The sequence below is a fragment of the Lissotriton vulgaris genome, chromosome 10, assembly GCF_964263255.1.
Source record: "Lissotriton vulgaris chromosome 10, aLisVul1.2, whole genome shotgun sequence".
Taxonomy (NCBI): Eukaryota; Metazoa; Chordata; class Amphibia; order Caudata; family Salamandridae; genus Lissotriton; species Lissotriton vulgaris.
This window is the reverse complement of record NC_141698.1, coordinates 999440552-999461439: the sequence shown is the minus strand read 5'-3', so window position 1 is coordinate 999461439 and position 20888 is coordinate 999440552. Positions and strand designations below refer to the sequence as shown.

The window sequence follows — 20888 nt, the reverse complement described above, 5'->3', positions numbered from 1 at the left end:
CAGTAGCTGTGTCGCTTTTTAAAAATTGAAAGTCACTTGATTACTTGTGTTTTTTTAACCGCACACTATTCAAGCCACTCTTGGGGCAGAAGCCCGCACTTTGCTCACCCGCACAGCCGATTTAAACGCTGTCGCGGACTTTAGCAAAACAAACCTTAGCTGCCGCCATCGCCGGCGTGCAGCCTGGCCACGCCCCTTCGAGGTCACGCCCCCCGCCCAGCTTAAAAGGACGCTGAAAACTAGCGTCTAATTGGAAAAACTCACTCCTGAGGCGGATGCCGGGAGCAGTAGCTGTGTCGCTTTTTAAAAATTGAAAGTCACTTGATTACTTGTTTTTTTTAACCTCACACTATTCAAGCCACTCTTGGGGCAGAAGCCCGCACTTTGCTCACCCGCTCAGCCGATTTAAACGCTGTCGCAGACTTTAGCAAAACAAACCTTAGCTGCCGCCATCGCCAGCATGCATCCTGGCCACGCCCCTTCGAGGCCACGTCCCCCCCAGCTTAAAAGGACGCTGAAAACTAGCGTCTAATTGGAAACACACTCCTGAGGCGGAAGCTGGGAGCAGTAGCTGTGTCGCTTTTTAAAAATTGAAAGTCACTTGATTACTTGTGTTTTTTTAACCTCACACTATTCAAGCCACTCTTGGGGCAGTAGCCCGCACTTTGCTCACCCGCACAGCCGATTTAAACGCTGTAGCGGACTTTAGCAAAACAAACCTTAGCTGCCGCCAACGCCGGCGTGCACCCTGGCCACCCCCCCCCCCCTAGCATCTTCCCCTCTACGATAAAATGTGCATCTACCGGATGCGCAGCGGACGAGCGGCGTTTGCGCGCCAAAGGCGCGCCGTTTGCGCGCCGAAGGCGCGCCTAAGGCAAGCCCGTCTGCGCCCGTCCGCGTCCGGCCGGGGACAGGGGCCACCCCCCCTGATCCTTCTCACACAATGCAATATAACTCTGCCACCCTTTTCACATTGAAACCCCCCTTGAAGTATAACTGCCTCCACCGATATCATCCCCTTAACCTTCCCACCTACTGCCAACATTGTAATGCTAACTTAAAAACGACTCAACCTAAGCAGCCACAGCAAAACTTCACCCTATTGCTTCTAAATTGCAGGTCTACGCCAAAACACAAAATAGAAATCTCACTTCTTCTAGATGAACTATCCCCTGATGTCCTCTTTCTAACCGAAACCTGGTTAACCCTAGACTGCGACCCAGATATAATTCAAGCCTTGCCATCGGACTATCAAATCGAACACCGGGACCGCCCATGCGGGAAAGGAGGAGGACTCGCCATTATCTATAAGTCTATCTATCAATGCCACTGCACCTCTGACCCAATCCCGGACTGTGAAAGCTTGTCCTTCTGCCTCATGCTCACTCCTAACGAAAGCCTAACAGGTGCTCTTATTTACCGCCCACCAGGCCCGTTGAACAACTTTCCCTCCTCTTTACCTTCGCTCGCTGCAGAAACTGCTATGTCCTCCTCGAACTTCACGCTGTTGGGCGACTTCAATATTCATTTTGATGTCAGCACCGATTGCACCGCCAGCGAGCTCACTTCTAGTCTAGCTGCGATCCAATTACAACAATTAGTAAAGGCGCCTACTCACGACAAAGGTCACTTGCTTGACCCAGTCTTTACCAACTTCCCCACTCTAACAGTCGGCTCCATTACTCCCCTACCCTGGACGGATCACCATCTAATCCTTCTTAACTGGTCTACAGAGAACGCCACCCCGCCCCCCCCCCTCCCACAACACGGAAGATGAGAAATTGGTTGAAACTTCCGCTAGAGGCATGGTCTGGCCTTCTATCGAATTCCAAACCTATCCTCTCCAAAAACTCGGAACAAAATAGCATAACCTTCAACAAATGGTTAGAGGACTCCATTGACACCATCCTCCCCGCAAGAAAAACCAAACTAAAAAGAGCCAGAGAAACCGCCCCTCGGTACTCGGATAAACTCAGGGAATTAAAACGACAGTGCAGAAAAATGGAGAGAAAGTGGCGCCTGGGATACGCCCTCACCGACAAAGAAAGATACAGAGAAAATATCAGAGCCTATAAAACAGAAATAAACGCCGCTCAATCCATCTACTACAATGAGAAAATCATGGCAGCTAGGTCCAAACCCAAAGAAATTTATCAGGTAGTTAAACCCCTTTCCAAATATCCCCCACCTACGATCACAACCCTTGACTCCATCTCCCGTTGCAATGAATTAGCTGAATTCTTCTTCCAAAAAATAAATAAAATATACTCTTCATTTGCAACCCCCAACTCAGAAACTGTCTTACCACAACCCACATGTGCTACTGAACACCCTGCGCAAGTTCACCTGAGTGAATTTCCATTATTAGACCTGGAATCACTCAAATCTCTTGCACTTCAGGTAAAATCCGGCTCCCCCCTTGACCCTGCACCCCCTAAGATGATGAATATGGTCAACCCAATCATTCTTCCTACTCTCCTGGATTTACTCAACAGTTCCATTTCATCAGGGGTGGTCCCCCCCGCCTGGAAACAAGCAATGGTGAAAGCATTGTTAAAAAAGCTGAATCTCAACCCAGCAGACCCTAATAACTACCGCCCAATTTCCCTGCTACCATGGGCAAGCAAAATCCTGGAGAAGTACGTCAACCTCCATCTCACCAACTACCTTGAGGAGAACCTCTTACTGGACGCCTCCCAAACAGGGTTTCGCCCTAGACACGGCACAGAAACAGCGCTGTTAACCGTTACAAAAGAAGCTAGGAAGATCTTGGATCGAGGGGGAACAGTGTGAGAAGGTGGCCTGATATGCAGTGCTCACTATTCTAGTGAACACTATGTATCAGTCCAACAACCCTTATTGATGATTGGTTGTAAGTCAACCTTATAGACCAGCTATCCTAGTAGCGTGGATACGAGCAGTCTAAGGCTAAAGACTCGAGAGGGCGTGTTAAGCCAGCTGTTATACCACACATATACCCCTTGAATACCCAGTGAAAGGACACCACACAAGTGTTATGAAAATAAACAGGATATTTATTAAGAATCACAACAGCCCTGTACTCTTTATGAGGACAGGGTACTAAGCACAACACAAAACTCTTACGAAAATACTTAAGTTAGCACAGTATATACAAATGCCCGAGGGGCACGGAAAACCATATACTCTGAAAGTGGAATGCGAAATTACTAGCAGGTAAGTACAGTACTAATAGGTTTTGGAATCGCTAGGACTTGACTATAGAATCGTTAGATTACTTCTAGGAGACCCAGGGGACTCGGGTGCAGAGTGTGCACTCTCACGCGTGATGCGGGACAAAGTCTATGGTAGCTAGATTTCACAGAGTTAGTGTTCTCGGGCGAACCCGACCTGGTAGGAGGAAAACGAAAGTGGATTCTGACCCTTGGATAGTGAGGCTATGCTGGGGCACCGAAATGCCGAAGTTACCTAGCCCAGGGGCTGCAGCTGCATAGGTCTCAAAAGACGTCGGGAATCCTCGTAGACGGACCAGGAGCCTGGAAGAAAATGCTGGCAGGCGACCAGTGAAGAGAGTTCGAAGTGATCCAAGCCTGGATCTTGAAGAGAGATGACACCTGAAAGCAGAGGGGACCAAGTTCGTGACTACTAGCCAGTAGTCAGGTGGCACTAGGAGGGCACCGGATGGTAGTCACCTCGACTAGGTGAGTGGGCGACGCTGGGCTCTGCAGATCTCACGGACCAGGAGGCGTTGTCGGCGACCAGGATGGAGGAGCGAGCTGTCCCACGATGGATGAAGCTGTCGGCGTCGCTGGACCCAGGATTGGGCAAAAAAGCCTTGGCAAATTCAAGCCCACGCGGTGGACCTAAAATGGCGTCTTGAGTGGACCAGGAGGGTCCGGGGTGCTTCTCTTTTGGAAGGAAGCAAGGGCAAGTCTGGAGCAACCAGACCAGCAGCAGTGATGTCGTCGGGCGTCGTTAAGAAGGCCACAAGCCAGCGGGCTAGTAGCCAAACAACGCGGTGAGCAGCAAAAAGCAGAAGGGCCCCACGCAGATCGTGGAGATGCTGGGAGGCTGTACTTCGGTGCTGGAGCTGCTCAGGGTTGGGGCTTCCCGGACCCCAAAGCACTCACCAGAGGGTCGCTCGGCGGGCTTGCTGTAAAGAAGTTGTGCAGTCTTGGCGATAGTCGGTCCCTCGAGGTCTCGTCGCACTCACAGTTCTCAGCTTGGCTGTAGAGGTGAGTAGAGGTCAGAGGTGCCAGGGAAGCCGGGTCTCGTCGAGCTGTGTCGTCGGATTCCGGAGGAAGGACTTGCAGCAGATCGCAGTGTTCTTAAGATGGTGCCTGCGGATGCAGGGTGACTACTCCTTAGTCACAAGGGAGAATCTTGAAGAAGAAATCTTGATGTCCTTTCGCAGAAAGTCGTGTCTTGATTCCAAAGATGATCTAATATGAACAGGGGGCCCGCTCCTATCTTTATACTAAGAAAAGGGGCTGACCCGGTGACTAGGTCCTGCCTATGGGTGGGACTAGGAGGGGGGGGGGGTTACACCCCTCTCCAATGCCAGACTTCCCCCAGGCCAGGGGCTGGTGTGCCCCTGGAACTGGTTCTGACCGGCCTATGCGTAGTGAGCACCGGGGTGCCACTCAGCAGTCACCTTCCTGTAAAGCCCTGCCTACCCAGGATACACAAAACCCTGTCTGGGATGGTGCTAGCACCGCCCCGGACAGGAAACCCTTTGTCCAAGCTCTCCTCGCTGGAAGGACTCCCAGCAGCAGGAGGTCAGACTCGTGTCTGTGGTGGCAGCATCCATTTTGTGGAGCTGAGGCTTCGTTTAACTTTAACCAGGGTTCACAGTTACATACATGTCGTGTCCCTCTAGAAGGGTGGAATGCTAACCCCGTCGCCAGAATTGGCGAGGGGTTAGTATTTCAATTCGTATGACACCTTACTCGACATGTTTTGATTAAGCAATACCAAAGATAGCATTTAAACGCGAGGATTATAATGCACTTAAGAGTATATGGTATGCGTTATCATGGAACAGCTATTAGGACTTGGTTCCGCAAGCTGCAGACAGGCTCAGCTCATGCCAGAGCACCATCTCACATGATTCCAAGCACTCTGCTTTCAGGATTGTCAAGGCCTGCCATAGGAGTGACTGATAGGAATCTGTGTGTCCATTTTTAGGGTTAGATATAGGTATACTATATCTACAGCAAAGGGTGATTACACGACTTTGTCCCAGCTGTCATGCAGCCAGTTGTGTCAAATTTAGGAGGCCAGCCAGGGTGGCATAATACATGCTTCAGCCCCTGGTAGGCCCTGGGTACACCTATGCCCTGAGTTACATGGTCTGATAAGGTGGCCCAGTACCAATTGGTAAATGCACCTAGGGTACATGTTGTAATTTAGAGAGAGAACAGCCAGGCTGTGGGTCTGATTGGCAGGCCCACAGCCAGAGAAAGTCGTAAACCAGTGAAACAAAAGCAAAAAATCTGGGTGATCATAGGATTGCAGACCCTACTCTCCTACATGACCCCCCCCCCCCAAACTTTGGGACAATAAGCTAACCTTGACCAGGTGAGTCTTCTTGTTCTAAGTGGAAATATCTGGAGAGCCCATCGGCATTGCCATGATCAGTACCAGGTCTATGTTCCACTGTAAAGTCCATCCCCTGTAGGGAAATGGACCACCTAAGCAGTTTGGGGTTTTCACCCTTCATCTGATTTAGCCATAAGAGGGGCTTATGGTCGGTCTGAATCTTGAAGTGAGTGCCAAACAAGTATGGCCTCAGCTTCTTCAGGGCCCAAACCACAGCAAAGGCCTCCCTCTCAATAGCTGACCAATTCTTCTCTCTGGGGTCAGCCTTCTGCTTATGAAAGCAATGGGCTGGTCTTGACCATCAAAATTCAGTTGAGATAGAACAGCTCCCACACCCAACTCAGAAGCATCTGTTTGGACAATGAATGGTTTGGAGTAGTCTGGACTCTTGAGGATAGGTGCTGTGCACATGGCCTGCTTTAGGTCATCGAATGCTTTTTGACGGCCTGCTGTCCACTGAACCTTTTTTGGCATTTTCTTACTTGTCAGTTCATTTAATGGAGTCACAATTGATCCATAGTTCCTGACAAACTTTCTGTAGTAACCAGTCAGGCCCAAGAAAGCTCGAACCTGAGTCTGGGTGGTTGGAGGAGCCCAGTCCCTGATTGACTGTATTTTGCTCTCCAGTGGCTGAACCTGGCCTCCACCTACAAGGTGGCCCAGGTATACAACCTGTGTCTGCCCTATCTGGCACTTGGTGGCCTTGATAGTGAGGCCTGCTGCTTGCAGAGCCTCTAACACTTTCCTCAGGTGGACCAGGTGATCCTCCCAGTTGGAGCTAAAGACAGCAATATCATCAAGATATGCTGCACAGAAGTCATCCAGCCCAGTGAGGACATGATTCACCAACCTTTTGAAGGTGGCAGGTGCATTTTTCAGACCAAAGGGCATTACCACAAATTGATAATGCCCACCAGGGGTTGAAAATGCTGTCTTGGGCTTGGCATCCTCAGCTAATCTGATTTGCCAATACCCAGCTGTCAGGTCAAATGTGCTTAAGTAGTTGGCAGAAGCCAATCTATCTATAAGCTCATCTGCCCTTGGTATTGGGTAGGCATCAGTCTTAGTGACTGCATTGAGACCCCTGTAGTCTACGCAGAACCTCATCTCTTTCTTACCACCCTGGGTGTGAGGTTTTGGCACTAGAACTACTGGACTAGCCCAAGGGCTATCTGAGGGTTTAATGACTCCCAACTCCAACATTTTCTGCACTTCAGTTTTGATGCAGTCTCTAACATGATCAGGCTGCCTGTAGATTTTACTCTTGACTGGCAGGCTGTCACCAGTGTCAACCTCATGGGTGCACCAATTGGTCTGACTGGGTGTCAGAGAGAACATATGTCTGAAAGACTGAAGAACCTGTTTACAGTCTTTCTGTTGATGCTCAGAGAGGCTGCCACAAAAGACAACACCATCTACTGACCCATCATCAGGATTCTGAGTGAGCAGGTCTGGGAGAGGGTCACTCTCTTCCTCCTGTCCCTCATCTATGGCCATGAGCAAGCTCATGTCCTTCCTGTCGACATATGCTTTGAGCCTGTTGACATGGAGCACCCTGTGGGGGCTCCTGGGAGTTCCAAGGTCCACCAGGTAGGTGACCTCTCCCTTTTGCTCAAGAATTGTGTGGGGCCCAGACCATTTGTCTTTGAGTGCTGCTGGGGCCACTGGCTCCAACACCCACACCTTCTGTCCAGGCTGATAAACAGTCAGGACAGCCTTTTGGTCATGCCAAGCTTTTTGTAGTTCTTGACTGGCCTTAAGGTTTTCAGATGCCTTCTCCATATACTCAGCCATCCTGGAGCGGAGACCAAGTACATAGTCCACTATGCTGGTTGCAGGCTTTTTGAGAGGTCTCTCCCATCCTTCCTTCACCAAGCACAGGGGTCCTCCTAGAGGATGCCCATACAAAAGTTCAAAAGGGCTGTAGCCAACCCCCTTCTGTGGGACCTCTCTGTAAGCAAACAGAAGGCAGGGAATCAGGACATCCCATCGACACCTGAGCTTTTCAGGTAGTCCATGAATCATCCCTTTTAGGGTCCTGTTGAACCTTTCAACAAGCCCATTGCATTGTGGGTGATAGGGTGTGGTGAACTTGTAGTTGACACCACATTCCTTCCACATAGCAGTTAAGTATCTTGACATGAAGTTTGCACCTCTGTCAGAGACAACCTCCTTAGGGAAGCCCACTCTGGAGAACACTCCAACTAGGGCCCTTGCCACTACAGGTGCTGTAGTGGTCCTACGTGGAATAGCTTCAGGATACCTGGTGGCATGATCCACTACCACCAGTATAAACTTGTGCCCTGATGCTGTCTGGGGTTCCATTGGACCAACAATGTCAATCCCCACTCTTTCAAAGGGCACCCCCACCACAAGCATTGGTATGAGGGGGCCTTTGTTGTGCCACCTGACTTACCACTGGCTTGGCAAGTGACACAGGAGCGACAAAACTTCTTGGTATCCTCATTCATTCATGTGAGGCCAGTGAAAGTGTGAGACAAGCCTGTCCCAAGTCTTTGTCTGGCCTAAGTGACCTGCTAAGGGAATCTCATGGGCCAAGGTAAGGAGGAAACCTCTCTGAGACAAGGGGATAACCAGCCTCCTGGCCATGCCAGGCTTGGGGTCTCTTGCCTCAGTGTACAGGAGTCCATCTTCCCAGTATACCTTGTGGGTACCTGTGGCGTTCCCAGCAGCCTCAGCAGCAGCCTGCTGTCTGAGGGGTTCAAGGGAAGGGCAGTCTAACTGGTCCTTCCCCAGGTCTTCCCTTGAGGGGCCACCTGAACCCAGAAATTCAACTTGATCAAGTTCGAATTCTTTAAGCTCAGTTTCCCTCAATTCCTGTAGGTCAGCCTCCTCTGAGACTTGATCCACAACCTGGGGCAAGGGGGAAGGCAATGCCTTAACCCTACTGCTCTTCTTCTTGGAAGGTGTCTGGTCCATTGTTCCAGGATCCAGCACCTGTTCAGTGGGGCATCTTCTGGCCTGTGACCTAGTCACAGCAACCACATGTGCTGTCAAGCCTAACATCTCCATGTGAGTCCTCTGCTCCACTTCTGACCATTGTGATGACTTCAAATCATTGCCCAACAAACAATCCACTGGGAGGTCTGAACTAACTACAACCTTCTTTTGGCCAGTTACCCCTCCCCAGGAGAAAGCTACAATTGCCATACTGTGACTGGTAGTGACATTGCTTGCATTGGTCACCAGGAAATCTGTACCTGGCATGATCTGTCCAGGGTCCACAAAGTTAGGTGTCACCATGGTGACACTGGCACAAGTGTCCCTATAGGCCTGAGCCATTTTTCCATTAATGAAAGGTGTCTGTCTGTATTTGCCCAAAGTATTGGGACTGACATCAGGGGATATATCCACATCCCCTGTACAGACAAGGACAGCCTGAGTGAGTGTGCCAACTAAGTTGTCATACCCCTCAGAACCCAAGGTTAACCCAACGAAACCCTTGGGAGGTGCACTACCACTGCTGACTGTACTAGGGGGCACAGGTGCCTTAGGGGCTGCAGTGGCAGGAGTCTGCCCTCCTCCTTTCTTGGTGCACTCACTAAACCAGTGAGTTTTACTTTTGCAGTATTGGCACCACCTTTAAGATTGGCCTTCTTGATTCTTCTTTTTCTGGGGAGCCTGACCCCCACCCTCTTTGGGTTGTTGGGGACCTGTTGAAGACTTCTGGTCAGTTTCACCCTTAGAATCTTTACCCTTCTGGTCTGATTTCTTCTGACCACCTTGATTCTGGCCCTGGTTCTGTTTAACTCTTGTTCTGACCCACCTGTCTGCCTTCTTTCCCAATTCTTGGGGAGAGGTCAGATCCGAGTCAACAAGATGCTGATGCAACAACTGGTTCTGACAATTGTTTAAAATTTGCTCTCTCATGATCAAATTGTACAATCCTGTATAATCAGTAACCTTACTGCCCAGCAACCAGCCCTCCAAAGCCTTAGTGGCACAATCTACAAAATCAGACCAATCCTGAGACTGAGTTTTCTGGGTATCCCTGAACAGCAACCTGTACTGCTCAGTGGTTAGGCCAAACCCATCAATCAGTGTATTCTTCAGGACTTGGTAATTGTTAGCATCCTCCACTCTAGTAGTGAGGAGCTTATCTCTACCTTTACCTTCAAAGGAGAGCCACAAGATAGCTGCCCACTGACTCTGGGGAACACCTTGCACAGTGCAGGCCCTCTCCAAAGCAGTAATCCATTTGTGGATGTCATCCCCTTGTTTAAAGGGGGGCACTTTCTTATTCAGGTGTTTTGTATCAAAACTCCTTTCCCTATTGCTAGGTATATTGCTGCCACCAGTGGGTTTTGACCCACTCAATTCTTGCTCTCTAGCAAAGGCAAGTCTTTCTTTGGCCAGGGCAAGTTCTTCCCTTTCAATCCTCAGATTGACTTCCCTTTCCTTAGCTTCATAGATTCTCCTCTGAGGGGAGGTCATCCTTCTCAGAGCAGAGTTCGGAGAGCCATTGGTTTGAATGGATCTGTTAGAGCCTCTTGATAGAGACCTAACTCGTCCATTCCCAATGTTAAGCTGGCCTGAGAGGGGTCCCAGGGTTCCCCTAGTACCATTCTCATGCCTGCTTAAGTTGGACCTGGTTAGTCTGCTGACTTCTACCTGTCCCTTGTCTGCCTCATCCCCTGAGAGATCCTCATCCTCATCCCCTTCATCAGTCTCTACTGTGAGGTGGATTAGGTCAGGATCACCTCGGGTTCCCTCTAGGGGAGGCATGTTCCCATCTGGATTAGAAGGGTCTGTGTTACCAGCCCTCCTGGCATCATAGGTCTCCAAGAGACCAATCAGAAAGGGAATTGTAGGGTTAGAACCCTGTTTTAACTTCCTGGATGTGCAGATTTGCCTCATCTCCTGGAAGCTAAGAGCAGCATATCTGGAAGTGGCCTGTGGAAGGTCCACAACCACAAGAGGGGTCTCTGTAGACTCTCCGTGGTTAGACATGCTTCTAGTGTGGTGTAAGTGATGCACCTACCTACACTATTTGTTTTCCTACTGATCCCTTGCTAAGAGTTGCAGCCAAGGTGTGCTAAGCCTTGAGGAGCTACAACAGCTGGTTCAGTAGAACTCAGAGTATTCTAAGCTAAGTTATATGTACCTGAAGTACTTATGTGATCTTTCAACAAGATATTCTCAGGATACGTGTGGTAAAACAACAGCAAGCTCAAATCCCAACCGCTGCTCACCAATGTGAGAAGGTGGCCTGATATGCAGTGCTCACTATTCTAGTGAACACTATGTATCAGTCCAACAACCCTTATTGATGATTGGTTGTAAGTCAACCTTATAGACCAGCTATCCTAGTAGCGTGGATACGAGCAGTCTAATGCTAAAGACTCGAGAGGGCGTGTTAAGCCAGCTGTTATACCACACATATACCCCTTGAACACCAAGTGAAAGGACACCACACAAGTGTTATGAAAATAAACAGTGTATTTATTAAAATCACAACAGCCCTGTACTCTTTATGAAGACAGGGTACTAAGCACAACACAAAACTCTTACGAAAATACTTAAGTTAGCACAGTATATACAAATGCCCGAGGGGCACGGAAAACCATATACTCTGAAAGTGGAATGCGAAATTACTAGCAGGTAAGTTCAGTACTAATAGGTTTTGGAATCGCTAGGACTTGACTATAGAATCGTTATTTTACTTCTAGGAGACCCAGGGGACTCGGGTGCAGAGTGTGCACTCTCACGCGTGATGCGGGACAAAGTCTATGGTAGCTAATAAAGACAAAGTTAGTGTTCTTGGGCGAACCCGACCTGGTAGGAGGAAAACGCAAGTGGATTCTGATCCTTGGATAGTGAGGCTATGCTGGGGCACCGAAATGCCGAAGTTACCTAGCCCAGGGGCTGCAGCTGCATAGGTCTCAAAAGACGTCGGGAATCCTCGTAGACGGACCAGGAGCCTGGAAGAAAAATGCTGGCAGGCGACCAGTGAAGAGAGTTCGAAGTGATCCAAGCCTGGATCTTGAAGAGAGATGACACCTGAAAGCAGAGGGGACCAAGTTCGTGACTACTAGCCAGTAGTCAGGTGGCACCAGGAGGGCACCGGATGGTAGTCACCTCGACTAGGTGAGTGGGCGACGCTGGGCTCTGCAGATCTCACGGACCAGGAGGCGTTGTCGGCGACCAGGATGGAGGAGCGAGCTGTCCCACGATGGATGAAGCTGTCGGCGTCGCTGGACCCAGGATTGGGCAACAAAGCCTTGGCAAATTCAAGCCCACGCGGTGGACCTAAAATGGCGTCTTGAGTGGACCAGGAGGGTCCGGGGTGCTTCTCTTTTGGAAGGAAGGAAGGGCCAGTCTGGAGCAACCAGACCAGCAGCAGTGATGTCGTCGGGCGTCGTTAAGAAGGCCACAAGCCAGCGGGCTAGTAGCCAAACAACGTGGTGAGCACCAAAAAGCAGAAGGGCCCCACGCAGATCGTGGAGATGCTGGGAGGCTGTACTTCGGTGCTGGAGCTGCTCAGGGTCGGGGCTTCTCGGACCCCAAAGCACTCACCAGAGGGTCGCTCGGCGGGCTTGCTGTAAAGAAGTCGTGCTGTCTTGGCGATAGTCTGTCCCTCGAGGTCTCGTCGCACTCACGGTTCTCAGCATGGCTGTAGAGGTGAGTAGAGGTCAGAGGTGCCAGGGAAGCCGGGTCTCGTCGAGCTGTGTCGTCGGATTCCGGAGGAAGGACTTGCAGCAGATCGCAGTGTTCTTAAGATGGTGCCTGCGGATGCAGGGTGACTACTCCTTAGTCACAAGGGAGAATCTTGAAGAAGAAATCTTGATGTCCTTTCGCAGAAAGTCGTGTCTTGATTCCAAAGATGATCTAATTTGAACAGGGGGCCCGCTCCTATCTTTATACTAAGAAAAGGGGCTGACCCGGTGACTAGGTCCTGCCTATGGGTGGGACTAGGAGGGGGGTGGTTACACCCCTCTCCCATGGCGACTTCCCCCAGGCCAGGGGCTGGTGTGCCCCTGGAACTGGTTCTGACCGGCCTATGCGTAGTGAGCACCGGGGTGCCACTCAGCAGTCACCTTCCTGTAAAGCCCTGCCTACCCAGGATACACAAAACCCTGTCTGGGATGGTGCTAGCACCGCCCCGGACAGGAAACCCTTTGTCCAAGCTCTCCTCGCTGGAAGGACTCCCAGCAGCAGGAGGTCAGACTCGTGTCTGTGGTGGCAGCATCCATTTTGTGGAGCTGAGGCTTCGTTTAACTTTAACCGGGGTTCACAGTTACATACATGTCGTGTCCCTCTAGAAGGGTGGAATGCTAACCCCGTCGCCAGAATTGGCGAGGGGTTAGTATTCCAATTCGTATGACACCTTACTCGACATGTTTTGATAAAGCAATACCAAAGATAGCATTTAACCGCGAGGATTATAATGCACTTAAGAGTATATGGTATGCGTTATCATGGAACAGCTATTAGGACTTGGTTCCGCAAGCTGCAGACAGGCTCAGCTCATGCCAGAGCACCATCTCACACGATTCCAGTGTCATATGGATACTTCATTACATATATTGCGTTAAGTTAGCATGAGTGTATTACATGTTTAAACAGCCGTTTTGCCTTCGGCTTCAGTTTTGCACACGACACGTACTTGTTGTTGTAGCTTTCACCCTAGAAGCGGTGAGGTGTTTTATTTGAGAATAATATGTTATTCCTATGCTATCAGCTTTGCCTTGTACACTTGGTACAACTGTCTGCACACTGAGAGCTGCACACTCTAAGATTAACCTAACACAAGGTTGCTGGGAAGTCTGATCCTCGCACCACATTAGACATTAGACATAATACAAATAATGTTGATGCCAACATTTTGGGCTCTACGCGGGTTTAAGATAGAGTTACACGGAATGAACGTAGACACTTGGTGCTGCGCATGAAGAGAGCTGGTAGCTGCTGATGTGAACGGCTCCTACTGACATTGAGAGGTATGGGGTCGCCCTGCTAAAGCCCGAATGAGACCTTCTTAGATATAAAATAATATGCTAGATAGGGTGCGCGAAATATAGGTGCTAAAGAATTCTATAGGTTTTGCATTATATCATGCTAGCACCTTTTGCTTACTATGGATTAGTGACTATGCTGCTGACTATGGTTTTTATAATCTGCATTTTGATATTATACAAGATACTGCGTTTGAGAACTTTGCATTGAATAATAAATATTTCAAACTTGCACTTGTGTTCTTTGACTCTCAGTTTTGGTTTGAAATGATTATCTAACGAAAGAGTGTTCATGTGTTCCACGACTCCTGAGGTATTCTAAAGATCATGTTCTGGTTTGTCTAATACATGTATCATTCCATAATGATCCATGAGACACTGTAGCTAGCTAGGTAACGAGATCTCTGACACTGAGATGAGTTTTGGATCATCCTAACTCACTGAGGTTCTAGATCTCTATGCACAGTTCTGTGGGAGAACGGAAACCCTGCTACATGGCGCCCAACGTATTGGTTGGCCGTATTTCATGACACTCGAGTAGTATATCATTCAAACCTTGACACCTTCATTCCCGTTTCCGGTAAACGGTGGTGTCGGAAAAACCTACCTATTTATATGATAGGTATTTTCAAGCTTGAATTCTTCTAAAAACGGTTTCTTTGAATTACTACCCAGTTGTGCTACAAACTGTTCTTTGTCTTTTTTCACTTCCTGTGCTGATATGGCCGTGGACATAGCGCAGCATAGCCGAGTCGCGGTTCGCGACCATTTGCGGACATATAATGTGCCTGCGGAAGGCTTAGCTGTAGTTCTAGTGGTGAGTGCGGAACATGCGTACCCGTACGAATTGTTTTATTCCTGGGTGACATTTCCGGGTGTGGACGCTAATTCAGGTGTCTTCCATTCATACACTGCCACGGATGTACCGGCGGTTTATGCTCCGTACAGGGCACTGGAAGTACCTATAGACGCTTGGCAGCACGGAGTTTGGTTTGGTGGCGCCCTACCCCATTCTTTGAACGCTTCGAGGTTAGGTCCTTTATCCATTCCGGGCACAAATTGGCCCGCCTTGGGTGGATTTACTCCTCATCCTAATCGCACCACGTGTAACGTGGCTGACCTGAGGCGTCTTCATGAGGTCTCGGTTGGAGTGATTCGAGCGCTTGTTCATTACATTAGTCGTAATATTCAAGGCGCAGCCCCCGCAGGTGCGCAGCTTCGAGCAGAACAGGCTGGTTTGAAAATCAGTCCTGTCTTGGTGAATTCCGTTATGGGCAGAAAGCCAGATAGTACGGATGAATTTCCTTACTGGCTTGCCGAGAAATTCGACCAGTTAGAGGCTGTGTTTCCTAATACGACTCCGAGTGAAAAACACCGGATTCTTACGCTTAGTTTACCGAAGGAAATAGCCCCGGAACTTGCTGACTGTGAGACATGGGGTAAGACTTTTGCAGCGGTTTACTCGAGGTGCTTTGGCACACCGTCAGTTTCGAACCTGTCTGCGATCCTCAAACGTGTTCAGGATGATCACGGACCTGAGTCGGCGGTTGAGTTGGGTATGCGCCTGAACGGTTCATTTGAGACAGTTTGCGGTATTATCCTTGCCAATGTAAAAGGGGATGCAGTGAACTTTCAGGTGGCCAATGGTCTGGCGTTAGTACCCGATGCCGAGAAACCCCGTCAGCTGGCAAAAATTATTGTGGCGGCTTATAAAACGGTTGGCCGCAATTCAAGGGGTGCGAAGGTTTTTCTTGAAAAAGAAAAGAAGCAACCCCAGGGGCAGTCTTCGGAAACAGGTGGACAGCCCAAGTCCAAAAAACAAACTTGGCCAAAAAAGCAGAATAGGGGTAAGCAAAAGCAACAACAGACACAGGTCTCTAGTCCGGCGCCTTCGCAACCTGCGCAGTCTGAGCGAGTTTATGAATTGCGCGATCGCGCTACGATTAAATCGCCTGACAGATATCAGGCAACTGACCAACGCTCTCCTCGTTCCTTTCAGGACTCATCGGCTCCGTCAACCGGTGGTGGAGGGGGCGGCAGGGGCAGGGGTGGTCAGCAAGGACGTGGCCAGCCCCGCACGCGAAGTGAAGGGGACAAGCGGGACGACTCTACGCCAAAGAGACCGCAGTTTGCCAAGAAGAAAGTCGCTGCCTTAACGGCGCATCGATATGCCCCAGATAGTGAGAACGCGGCTTCGGAATCTGACGTGGGCTCTGACCTTGCTGGACAGCGCGGCGGAGATTACCATAGTAAGAGAGGCCCTCCGTCCACTGTTGAAGGTGACAGCGACTGATACTTATGTTGTAATCGAAACAGCTGATACACATGTTGCTCCCCCTGAAAGACTTTTTGAAATTGTCCTGTTAATTGAAGGTGACATGCAGCGAACTGTAAAAGGGGTATTTTGGGAAAATCTTTCAGATACGTATGACATTTTGCTTTCGGAGGCTGACTGGCCCCCACCTTTTGTTCTCGCAGCTCCGCGAGGGGAGGAGGTGATCCTCCCCAGTTTCGCGCACACTGTATCTAGAGTGGAAGCGCTGCATTTTGCAGAGGAGTGGGCTCTGGCGCTTGCGCCGGCTGTGTACCGAAATCAGTGTGGCTGGGATAAATTGTCCCCTAGCCATGAGATTCCTTTACGGTCTCAGCCACAGCCACAACCCCAGTACCCCATACGGCGTGAAGCTAAAGCTTCCGTCGCGGCTATCCTTGAACAATTGGAATATCAAGGTGTAATTGAAACGTGTGTGTCACCTATGAATAATCCCCTTTTTACTGTTAACAAGCCGGACGGCTCTTATCGTCTAGTTTTGGATTACCGGCATTTGAACTCGCATTGCCGTAACTGTGCGGTACAGAATACTCACGGCTCTGCCCTAGTGAATAGTCTTGAGCGTAAACGGTTCAAAACCACGCTTGACATTTCCAATGGTTTTTATGCACATAGATTAGATGGTCTAAGTTCCCAATGGACCAGTTTTACATGCGGCGGCGTACAAAAAATGTTTAAGCGACTCCCAATGGGATATAAAAATAGTCCTGGAGTGTTTTCCGCCCGCATTGTCTCTCTTTTGGAGAGTTTCGATCCAGTTGCATGTTCGTATGTGGATGACATTTATCTCACAGACGACGAGCTTTGGGTGCATCTGTGTCGAGTAAACAGCATAATTTGTAACTTTGCAGACATGGGTTACAAGTTTAACTTTGCAAAATCACACATTGCGGAGTACACAGTGTTGTTTCTAGGTTATGAACTTAACCATGAAGGAAAGGGATTGGCTCCTCACTTCCTGGAGAAGTGCGCGCAGTTGCGCTCTCCGACAACACTGAAAAAATTACAGTCTTTACTGGGTTTTTTAAATTTCGGGAGGACATACATTCCGGAATATGCCCAGCGTATCAAGCCTTTATATGCCTTGGTACAACCATCTTTTTCCAAATCATGCTGGCTGCCTGAGCATTCAGCCAATCTGCAGTCTTTGCAGGCTGATTTGCTCACTTCTGACTACTTACAGACCCGTGATAACCAAACCAACCTGGTGATAAGAATAATCCCTGGGACGGTGGGTTTCACGTACCTGACTTTTAATGAGGGGGATACTGTACCTATTGCTTACAAGTCACACTTGTACACTTCGGCTGAACTGCGTTTTTCCACTGTGGAGAAAGTGTTAACGGCTGTACAGATGGCAATTCTTAAAGAACGTGCCCTGTCGCAGGGAAAGCGCATGTTGGTAGTTACCCCGTGTCCTGCATTGGAGGCGGTCACGAAAGCCAGTGTACCGAATTCTAAAGCTTTGCACCCTCGGTGGATTCAGTGGGCTACATCCTTGACATCTCAGGATGTCACGTTTATTTTTGACGCCGCTTTACGGTCGCAGGAGTATTTACAGTATGAATTTGTTCATCCTGCTCCTTTAGCAATGCGGCCGTTGGAGGATTTCCACTGTATCATTTACACGGATGGTTCGGCGCAGGTTGCGCATGGCTCTAAACATGCCTACGTTTCCGCTTGCGCCATTGTGGTCGGTGCCATGGTGAACGATGAGTTCAAGTCCAGTGTCGTGCACACGCAGACACTTGGAGACTGCACCGCACAATTAGCAGAGCTCCGTGCTCTTATGCTCGCATTGGAGTACGCAGATCCTAGTGTGACAACTTTAATCGTAAGTGATTCTTACTACTGTGTCCAGTCTTACAATGAGAACTTGTTCTTTTGGATTCAGAATGATTTTCGTGATTCCAAAGGTAGCACAATAAAACATAAAATGATCTGGGTCCGAGTGGCGGAACTTAAAGAAAAGCTGCCGCTCGTGTTTGTGATTCATACTCTCGGCCACCAGCGCGTGGGAGTCCACGCTGTTGGCAATTCGCTTGCTGATGAGGCAGCGAAGTCTGCGGTATCAAAATACTTAGTTGCAGCGGTCACGAGGTCCAAGAGCAAAATAGATGACGACATCTTGGCGGCTGTTGCTGCCACGGCGAAGGGAGGTAAATATCCTGCGGGGTTCCCTTCGAAGTACACATACCACTTAAGTCCCGATAAGGTTCCTTATGTGAAAATTCCTGAAGTTGGAGAGCGTCTGGTTCCCAACTCGGATCGCAGAGCTTCTCTGATTACAGCGGCTCATGAAGGTGTGGCGTCTGCGCATGCGGGCGTCTCAGCCACTGTATCACAGCTGCAACAGAGGTTCTGGTGGCGGGGACTGTACAAACAGACGCGCGATTATGTCCTTATGTGTGACATTTGTCAGCAGATTAAGCCTTCTACTGCTGCGCGTCCGCCTCAGACAAAGTTGTACATCTCTAATAAACCGCTTGGTTGTGTTTATTTGGATCACTGCGGTCCTTTCTCTTCTGATACTGCGTATAAATACATCTTAGTAGCAGTCGACTCATGCACACGCTTTGTGTGGTTATGGCCGCATCGCAGCGCTGATTCACGGACTGTCATAAAGGATTTGCGTGTCTTTGTGGGAATCTTTGCTTGTGGTGCTTTCCATTCGGACCAGGGTCCGGCTTTCGCCTCTAAGGCGTATAAGGATGCTATGGTTTCGTTGGGAGTACAGGTGAAGTTTTCAAGCCCCTACAGGCCTGAGGGCAATTCTGTGGTAGAAAGAATGAACCGCGACTTAAAGCAATCTTTGACAGCCCGAGTTATAGGCACTGGTAGAAACTGGCTGACCCACCTCTATGGCGTGCAGCGTGCGCTTAATAATCTCCCTAGAAGGTCTCTGGGTGGGCGGACCCCATACGAAATGCTCTTTGGTATCAAGATGTACGTCCCTGACCTTGATGGTGCAGACTGCGAGGCCCAGGCCGCGGCCTTTGACGTAGATGAACATTGCAATGTTTTACAGGATCTACAAAAGACCAGAGACAGTCTTGCAAAGGAACACTTGCCCTCCACGACGGATGATGCGTTGCAGATCCCGGTAGTTGGCTGGCTACCCCAAGTTGGAGAACTGGTTCGAGAGAAGATCGATAACAAAAAGGAGTTTGGTCCCTCATATCGAGCGCCAGTTCGGGTCCTTGGAGTGAAGGGCACAAGAACAGTCATTTTACCACCACTTCCAGGTCGTAAAGAAAACAGATTTATTTCTTTTGACAATGTCAAGACACACAGGGTGGCCGATTCTTCATAGCATGACACCGGCTGTATCCTGTCCTTCCATGGTGAGGCACTCTGTGCTGGCTATTACATCTGGTGCAGATCAGGAGGTGTCCCTCGAGATGCCTGCCATATCAAGTCCTTTATTAAATACTATTCCTGTTACTAACATTGATGAGGTGACCTATGCAGATCCTGCTGATTTATCCATGTCCGATTTACATGCACGTTTGGCTAACCAGTCCAGATTCTCTTTTGACTCTGTTTCGGACCTTTCAAAGAAACCATCAACTATTGCAAAATATGCCACGTTGTTTAAAAAACATTTTTTAATTCCGCCTTGGACATACGTTTGGCTGATACTATTTTCGTTTTATCTTTTTATGTCAATTGGTTTTGTGTTTTATTTTTTCCGCCTGATTGATGGCCATTATGTGAAAGAAAGAACAGGAATTCGGTACCTTAATGGAACATTGGCCCCTCACTCCTCCTCGCATTCAGCACACAGACTAAAGAGAGACTTACATTCAGTACAAATTACTGCTTGGCCTGTCCTTGATGGGATTGTGTGGGATGCGGTTAGGTTTCAGATACATGGCCCCACAGAAGTTATTAATGTTCCTAATGTGCTTAGAGTAAACATGGGAGATGTGATTAAGCAAAATATTCGTTCTGATGATTGGGATCTTCAGGCAGTAGAAGCATTGTTCTCTGATTTGAAATATTATGCGGCCTTTGATGATGAGGATTTGTATTTAGATTCTGTCAATTATGGTGATTTATTTTGTTACCAACATTATGGAAATCATTTCTTGCACAAGACAAGTTCCAGGCGGGTTCCTGTGAATTACACTCAGTGGGAACATTGCCCTGCTCCTTTACAGGGGAGCTCAAGTACTTTTCTGGGAAAATACTCTTACTTTACAGATTTTAATCAATCAAATCCTGAGTCTTTTTACTTCAAGGTGAAACAGAAATCCATGCCAAAAGTTAGACTGACTGACACAAAATTGTTGTATTCAAAGTCCTTTCTAGAAAGGTTATCTGTGGATGGCTATGAGTTATGGAAGGATGCTATTGACCTTAAATCGGTTTGGGGTACCAAAGATTGGCAGGTACAAGGCACTGAGGCTTTGCATCGTGCATGTCTCATCCCGAATCACATGTTGTTTTTAAATTCGACTATTTCCCAAACAACATGTTTTGGATTGGCTACATCTAAAAAATTAAATACCCCTACTATCCCTGATTTAGAAGAATATGCAGGTTGGAGTAATTTCACTACATTGCCCATAAGTGAGGTACAAGCACTTTTGCAGAATTCCTCTTTTAATATTTCCAGTTTTGATCCGGATGGGTGGCTTTTATGGCAAAGAAGCTCTGATTCTTGCCAAAGTCGTTTTTTGGGTTTGTCTGAGGGTTTTACACGCGTCAGACCAGATCCCAGGTTTGACTCAGATCACACTGTTACAACTTATTCAGTAGGCAAATTGTGTCAGAACTGGTTACAACATTCCACTTTAGCTGCAGTTAAACTGCATCTGTCCCAGTTGAATGAGAACATAGAGTTAAATGATTTTATAAAAGGCCCGACTATGGGTAGGTCTAAACGCTTTATTTATGCTATTTACAATGAAATTTGGAAATTTTCAAGAGTCGAAGCAGCTAAACGCCTGAGGGCTATTGATCAAGCCAATTTGGAAAAAGTGCTTGCAGTGGTC

General features: G+C 48.6%; 1 protein-coding gene across 3 annotated transcripts in view; it reads left to right on the top strand.

Moving 5' to 3' along the window:
* PHKA1 (phosphorylase kinase regulatory subunit alpha 1) overlaps positions 1-20888 on the top strand; it is a 1293387-nt gene that overhangs the window by 1171526 nt on the left and 100973 nt on the right. The gene's annotated exons all lie outside the window — the stretch shown is intronic.